Raw genomic sequence first — 8237 nt, forward strand, 5'->3', positions numbered from 1 at the left:
ACAACAGAGTTGTTGGAGTTAGTAAAATGCACTGGGATTAAAACCCCTCAAGAGTCGTACAGATTATCAGTTCACCATGTCACCATCTAATAGCTGAACAATTTTGGGCAAATCCCTCAATCTCTAAATCAGGATTTTATTCATTTTTTAAAGGATTTTATTTATTCATGAGAGACACACAGAGAGAGAGAGAGAGGCAGAGACACAGGCAGAGGGAGAAGCAGGCTCCATGCAGGGAGCCCGACGTGGGACTCGATCCCAGGTCTCCAGGATCACGCCCTGGGCTGAAGGCGGTGCTAAACCGCTGAGCCACCCAGGCTGCCCCAAATCAGGATTTTTAAAAAAGCTTTTGAGAGGGCACGAGTTGGGTGGGGGGCAGGCTCCCTGCTAAGCAGTGAGCCCGATGTAGGGCTCAATTCCAGGACCCTGGGATCATGATCTCAGCCAAAGGGCAGATGTTTTACCAACAGCCACCCAGGCACTCCTGAAGCAGAGTTTTAAATCAACATCATGGGAATGGTAATACTTTAGATTTGTGGAAATGAGCCTTCAACGCACTAACATGTTCTAAGGTTTGCGAATGCTTAATATAATAACAGTTATATTAAATTCAAGGAAATCTTGGATCCATGGTTGTACCATTGATGTGTCCTAGCCAGTTTCTTGGTTGCTAACAACAGTAACAAAGTTTGGTTAAATTATACCAACTGTCCTTCTAAGGACCTTTTATTAGCCCAGAATCCAGTTCAGGAGCACACATTGCATTTAGTTCTCATGTTTCCTTAGGCTTCTTTAACCTGGGACACTTTACTTTTGCAGTGTAATGGACTGTTATTTTATAGAATGTCCTTCAGTTTCGGTATGATACTTGCTCATGGTGAAATTCAGGTTATAGGTTTTCAGAAAGAATACCACAGAAGTGGGGCACCTGCATTGCTCAGTAGGTTAAGCGCCCCACTCTTGGTTTTGGCTCAGTCATGATCTCAGAGTTCTGAGATCCAGCTCCATTTGGGCTCCACATTGAGTACAGAATCTGCTGAGATTCCCTCCCTGTGCCTGCCACCCCGCCTTGTGTGTGCATGTGATCTCTAATAAATAAAAAGAATACCACAAGTGTGTCCATCTTAGCGTGTCCTTATCAGGAGGCACATGGATGTCAATGTCTCATTTTTGGCAACCTTAACTTTGGTGAAGGTGGTATCTACCAGTTTTCTCCCCTATAGGTACTTAGACATGATAAGACTATTATTCAGAGGTACCTGGTTGCCTGAGTATGTAGACATAATACTTGATCTCAGGGTTGTGAGTTAAAGACCCACGTTGGGCATAGAGCTTACCTAAAAAAGGGGGGGGTGCCTGGGTGGCTCAGTCAGTTAAGTGTCTGACTCGGTTTTAACTCAGGTCATGATCTCAGGGTCATGAGATGAGCCTTGCTTCGGGCTCTGCACTCAGTGGAGAGTCTGCTTGAGGATTTCCTCTCCCTTTGTCCCTTCTCCCATTCATGCCCTCTCCCTCTAAAATCTTTTTTCAAAAATTCACATTTCATTTTTCATCTTTTACCTATTCTAGCATCTACTGATATTCTTGCCTGAAGGAATTACTATTGTGGTGTTTGCCAAATAATGATGTTTTATTTCCATCATTCCTGCTCTATTTATTAATTGGAATTCTGTAAAGAAGAGCTTTCCCTTATTCCCATTATTTATTCCATTATTATGCAGCACAAACTCATGGATATTTTGGGCTCTGTGTTATAATCCATTACTGTCCTCTATTTTGTTGCTCAATTGTCCCAGATTTGGTCACTGGGAGATCCTTTGGTTGGTTCCCATGTCCTTTTGACATATCCCCATCATTTTTTGAGTACTTTAGGCACCATGTATTTATGGCCTGAATTTTCTTTTTTTATAAAGATTTTATTTATTCATGAGAGACACACACAGAGAGAGAGAGAGGCAGAGACACAGGCAGAGGGAGAAGCAGGCTCCATGCAGGGAGCCCAACGTGGGACTCGATCCCGGGTCTCCAGGATCAGGCCCTGAGCTGAAGGCGGCACTAAACCGCTGAGCCACCTGGGCTGCCCTGGCTTGAATTTTTTTTTTTTTTTTGGCTTGAATTTTCAAGTTAGCCATTAGCACACCTTTACGTGATAGGGAGAAAGGTGGGTGGGGAGGGGGGCAAGTAAGGAATGAAAAAGTGGAATATGTAAACATATACATAACAGAATGAGGAATTAAGGGTAGCCATTCTTATTGCTTCAAAAGACAGCGAGGTCAGAGTTAGATTTGAGAGGACTTTTTCTGGTCTACTACTCCGCTCATGTTCCCTTTACCTTCAGCTCACATCTCAGTTCAGAGCTTCTTCACTCATCACAGAAACCCTCTATCCCTGGAGGTTGAAGGGACCTACTAGTAACTTCCTAGTGGACTAAATGGGTTGCTCAAAGTGGCCCACAGATAGGTGCCAATCTGTGGGCTGTTACCATTCTGTGATGTGGTAAGTGCAAAAACAGATCTATGTTAAGTTTTTATAGCAATTTGACATGACATGATCTCCAAACAAATTATCAACAGCTTCCTCTTTAATGAACAAGGTACAGACCACAGGCCAGTTTGGGTGTAAAGCCTGCACGGTGAACCACATGCAGAACAAGCTGTGTCCCAGTCATGCACAAAGAAACCATGTCCTAATAGGTGATATTTTAAGGTTAGTTTGCCAACTGTTACCCAAAAGTATAAAAAATTAACATTTACATCATAAATTGTTAGAACTGAAGATTTGAAGACATATTTTGGGAGTAAGTCATCACTTCCTTTTAGCTTAGATGAAAATTAAAAATAAATATCCTGAGCTTGCTGGATTACTTTAAAATATCTTCTTTCGTTTCTGTCAACATAGCTCTGTGAGACTACAGTTTCTCTACTATAGATATATATAAAAACAGAGAAGTCATTCAACTCTGTATCTGCCCTGCGTGTAGCACTGTCCTCAGTCCAACCTGAATCAGATAAGTTACCAAACAACCACGCTTACTGGTCACGTTTAAACTTTAAATAAGAAACATGGTGTTGGGATCCCTGGGTGGCGCAGCGGTTTGGCGCCTGCCTTTGGCCCAGGGCGCGATCCTGGAGACCCGGGATCGAATCCCACGTCGGGCTCCGGTGCATGGAGCCTGTTTCTCCCTCTGCCTATGTCTCTGCCTCTCTCTCTCTGTGTGTGTGACTATCATAAAAAAAAAAAAAAAAGAAACATGGTGTTTCCGGATGCCTGGGTGGCTCAGCAGTTAAGTGCCTGCCTTCAGCCCAGGGCGTGATCCTGGAGTCCCGGGATTGAGTCCCACATCGGGCTCCCTGTGTGGAGCCTGCTTCTCCCTCAACCTATGTCTCTGCCTCTCTCTCTGTCTCTCATGAATGAAGAAAAGAAAAGAAAGAAAGAAAGAGCTGTGGAAGGAGCCTCGGTGTCCATCAAAAGATGAATGGATAAAGAAGATGTGGTTTATGCATACAATGGAATATTACTCAGCCATTAGAAACGACAAATACCCACCATTTGCTTCAACATGGACGGAACTGGAGGGTATTAGGCTGGGCGAAGTAAGTCAATGGGAGAAGGACAAACAGTGTATGTTCTCATTCATTTGGGGAATATAAATAATAGTGAAAGGGAATATAAGGGAAGGGAGAAGAAATGTGTGGGAAATATCAGAAAGGGAGACAGAACATAAAGACTCCTAACTCTGAGAAACGAACTAGGGGTGGTGGAAGGGGAGGAGGGCGGGGGGGTGGGGGTGAATGGGTGACGGGCACTGAGGGGGACACTTGACGGGATGAGCACTGGGTGTTATTCTGTATGTTGGTAAATTGAACACCAATAAAACATGAATTTATTAAAAAATATTTTTTTAAATCTTAAAAAAAAAGAAAGAAAAGCAAGCTAGCTCGCTCAGAGTACATACAGGCATTGGATATGGGAGAACTGATTTGACTCCTGATTTTTATCTAGTTATAACTGTAATGATAACATCATGAATATAGTAGTGACTACTAATTGCCTATATATTCACTTTCAACTAATGTATAGTTTTTACGATTTTTTCCTTGCGTTTCTTCTGATTATACTGATTAAAATGCAATTTTATCTGTTAAGTAAAACAGTTGGGCTTGTAGTATTTGGATCATTTAAAGATATTCATTTTCAAAGTAATTCATTTTTGTTATTTTACAAAAACACTGGTCCACATAGCCACATGCAGAAGAATGAAACTGGACCATTCTCTAACACCGTACACAAAAATAAACTCAAAATGGTTGAAAGGTCTAAATATGAGACCTGAATCCATCAAAATCCTAGAGAACACAGGCAACAACATTTTGAATTTGGCCACAATAACTTCTTGCAAGATACATCTATGAAGGCAAAGGAAACAAAAGCAAAAATGAACTATTGGGACTTCATCAATATAAAAAGCTTCTGCACAGCAAAGGAAACAGTCAACAAAACTCAAAGACAACCTCCAGAATGGGAGAAGATATTTGCAAATGACATATCAGATAAAGGGCTAGTATCCAAGATCTATAAAGAACTTATTAAACTCAACACCCAAGAAACAAAAAAATCCAATCATGAAATGGGCAGAAGATAGGAACAGAAACTTCTCCAAAGAAGACACACACGTGGCCAACAAGCACATGAGAAAATGCTCCGCATCACTTGCCATCAAGGAAATACAAATCAAAACCACAATGAGATAACACCTCACACCAGTGAGAATGGCGAAAATTAACAAGACAGGAAACAACAAATGTTGGAGAGGATGTAGAGAAAGGGGAACCCTCTTGCACTGTTGGTATGTAAACTGGTGTAGCCACTCTGGAAAACTGTGTGGAGGTTCCTCAAGAAGTTAAAAATAGAGCTACCCTACGACCCAGCAATTGCACTGCTGGGATTTACCCCAAAGATACTGATGTAGTGAAATGGCAGGACACCTGCACCCCAATATTTATAGCAGTAATGTCCACAATAGGCAAACTGTGGAAGGAGCCATGATGTCCTTCGACAGATGAATGGATAAAGAAGATGTGGTATATATACATACAATGGAATATTACTACTAAGCCATCAGAAGAGATGAATACCCACCATTTGCTTCAATGTGGATGGAACTGGAGGTTTATGCTGAGTGAAGCAAGTCAATCGGAGAAGGACAATCATATGGTTTCACTCATATGGGGAATATAAAATCATATGGTTTCACTCATATAGGGGAAAGGAGGGGAACTGAGTGGAAAGAATTAGAAAGGGAGACAATCCATGAGAGACTTCTATCTCCGGGAAACAAAGGGTTGCAGAAGGGGAGGTGGGTGGGAGGATGGGGTAACTAGGGGACGGGCAATGAGGAAGGCACTTAATGGGATGAGCACTGGGTGCTATACTATATGTTGACAAATTGAATTTAAATTTTAAAAAATGTAAAAAAAAAACTGGTCCACAATGGATTCGAAAATAAAATAAAAAACTGGGTGCTGGGCAGCCCCAGTGGCATAGTGGTTTAGCGCCGCCTTTAGCGCAGGGCGTGATCCTGGAGTCCCAGGATCAAGTCCCACATCAGGCTTCCTGCGTGGAGCCTGCTTCTCCCTCTGTCTGTATCTCTCTTTCTCTCTTTCTCTGTCTCTAATAAATAAATAAAATCTTAAAACAAAAACAAAAACAAAAAACCTGGGTGCTCGCTTCAGCAGCACAGATACTAAATTAAATTTAAATTAAATGTAAATAATAAAATCTGGTCCCTTACCACAGATAGCACAGAAACACTGCCCCAGTAGAACCCCTGCCTGTCCCTCCACCCCCACTCTTGCCTGGTGTGGCAACCTTATTTGCTTTTTCAGAGGGAGATGAAGGTGCTCCTGAACTAGGAACTCTGTGCACAAAAGGCCTGGGAGTAGAAAAAGTATTAAACTAACTCAGTGCAAAATACTTTAAGAACAAAACAAAAATCAGCTGATGAAAATTCTCCCCATAAAAGCCAACCATGAAGCAGATGGAAACTCTAATACAAAAAATCCAAACCAAATTAAATACTCTCAAATGTGTTTTTCAATATTAAAAAATCCTAAAATCAGAAATGTAAAAACTAAGAACAGAAATTAACAACAGGTACAAATGCAAGAGAGTTGACTGAACTCAGGAAAGAAATTGAAGTCACTGTCTCAAATGAATAAAATTACAAGGCACCCAAGGGAGAACAGATTCAAATGAAAATTTAATAAAGGATACTGAACAAAGTTGGAGATGAATCCAAGAAAATAAAAAGCAGATAAAGAAGTAAAAAGGGTCAGAAAAAAAAAGTGGTCAGAATGGAAAATATGCAAGAAAACTCCCAACATACACACACTTAATTTGAGTCCAACAAAAATGGAAGAGAATTTTTACTTATATGAATAAGAAAATTGGCCTGGCATCAGAATTCCCAAGCATAATACACAGGGTACTCCAAGAGTGAAACAGCATTTTCAAGAAAGCCAGGGAAATAAAATGCAAGCCAAGAACAGTGGCTCTACCCTGGCTACCCTTTAAGACTCACGTATATAGGAAACAAGTTTCAATTTTGAAACACTCCTAAAAAGACACAGAAATAGACTTGAAAAATGAAAATACATCTTCTTGAATAGGAAAACATGGATGCCAGTCCGTGTGCTTCAGAGAATGAAAAAAAATATAGTTTCTACATACACATGCACACACATGTATACATACACACACAGAGGTGTTTTAAGAAATCCGGTTATGTGATTGTGGGAGTGGGGCCAGCAGGCTGGGAACTCACGTGATATTCCTGTTATGGTCTTAGGCAGAATTCCTTCTTATAAGAACAGTTCTACTGGCTGAAGGGCCCACCCTAACTCCTGTATGATCTCATCTGAACTCACGACATCTGTAGGGAACCTATTCCCAAATGAGGTCAGTTCTGTGGGACCAGGACTTAGGACTCCAACATATCTTTTTGGCAGACAAAACGCAACCCATGACAACATCCCCCAAAATGTCAGCTCTCCCCTAAGTTAATTTAATGCTCTCCCAACGAAAATCAAAATGTTTTTATGGAGCTGGACAAGGAGATCCTAGAGTTTATATATGGGAAACTAAGAAAACACAGGAAAGGAAGAGTTATAAGAGCTGAACTACTGCTACCTGATATGAAAACCTAAAGCCTCCATGATTAAAACAGTACGATGCTGGCCCATTAATAGACAAACCAGTGGAAGAGAAGAGAAGATCTAGAAAGAGACATGTAGTAGATGGTAAAGGCAGCATCTCCCATTGGTGGGCAAAGGTAGACTTTTTAATAAATGAGATTGGGGCAACAGGATACCCATTTGAGGAAAAAAAAAACTACATCCCCATCTTCTCGCATGTACAAAAATAAACTCCAAATGGATTAAAGATCTAAATTTTAAGGAGAGAAACTACACAAGTGCTAGAAGAAAACAGCATTGGTTATTTTATAGCCCAAGTGTAGGAAACGGCTCTTGTCTCTATTGCATCAAAATCCAGATGCGATAGAGGAAAATGTTGATAAATTTGGCTATTTAAAAGTGTGAATTTTATAATTTTTATTGAGACATATTTTAGATATCACATATCTATTGCAAGTGTTTAATGATGTTTTTGTGAATTGACCAAGTTGTACAACATCACCATAAATCAGTTTAGAGCATTCCCATCAGCCCAAGAAGATCCCTCATGTACATTTACTGTTAATCCTATCCCCCTCCACCCATACAAGTGCCAATCTCTCTGTCTCAACAGATTGGCCTTTTCTGGACATTTTATATAAATGACATCATGTGGTGTGTGGTCTCTTGTGTCTGGCTTCTTTCACTGGGCATAATGTTTTTGAGGTTGTTTATGTCATAACATGAGTCCATAGTTTGTTCTTTTTATTACTGAATAATATTCCTTGTGTGGCTAGACCACATTTTGTCTGTCTATTCACAATTTGGGGCTATTATTAATAATTCTGCCAATAACACAATAAAGAAGTGAAAATAAAAATAATAAAGAGAAAATATTGGCAATATACATCACAGATAAAGCACTAATGTCTATAATGAAGAGCTTTCCAAATTTGAGGAGAAAAGTCCAAAATTCCTATTTAGAAATGAGCCAAAGACATGAATAGATAATTCCCCTAAAATGATATTAAGATGCAGGTACCTGGGTGGCTAAGTTGGTTAAGC

The sequence above is a fragment of the Nyctereutes procyonoides genome, unplaced genomic scaffold, assembly GCF_905146905.1.
Source record: "Nyctereutes procyonoides isolate TBG_1078 unplaced genomic scaffold, NYPRO_anot_genome, whole genome shotgun sequence".
Lineage (NCBI taxonomy): Eukaryota > Metazoa > Chordata > Mammalia > Carnivora > Canidae > Nyctereutes > Nyctereutes procyonoides.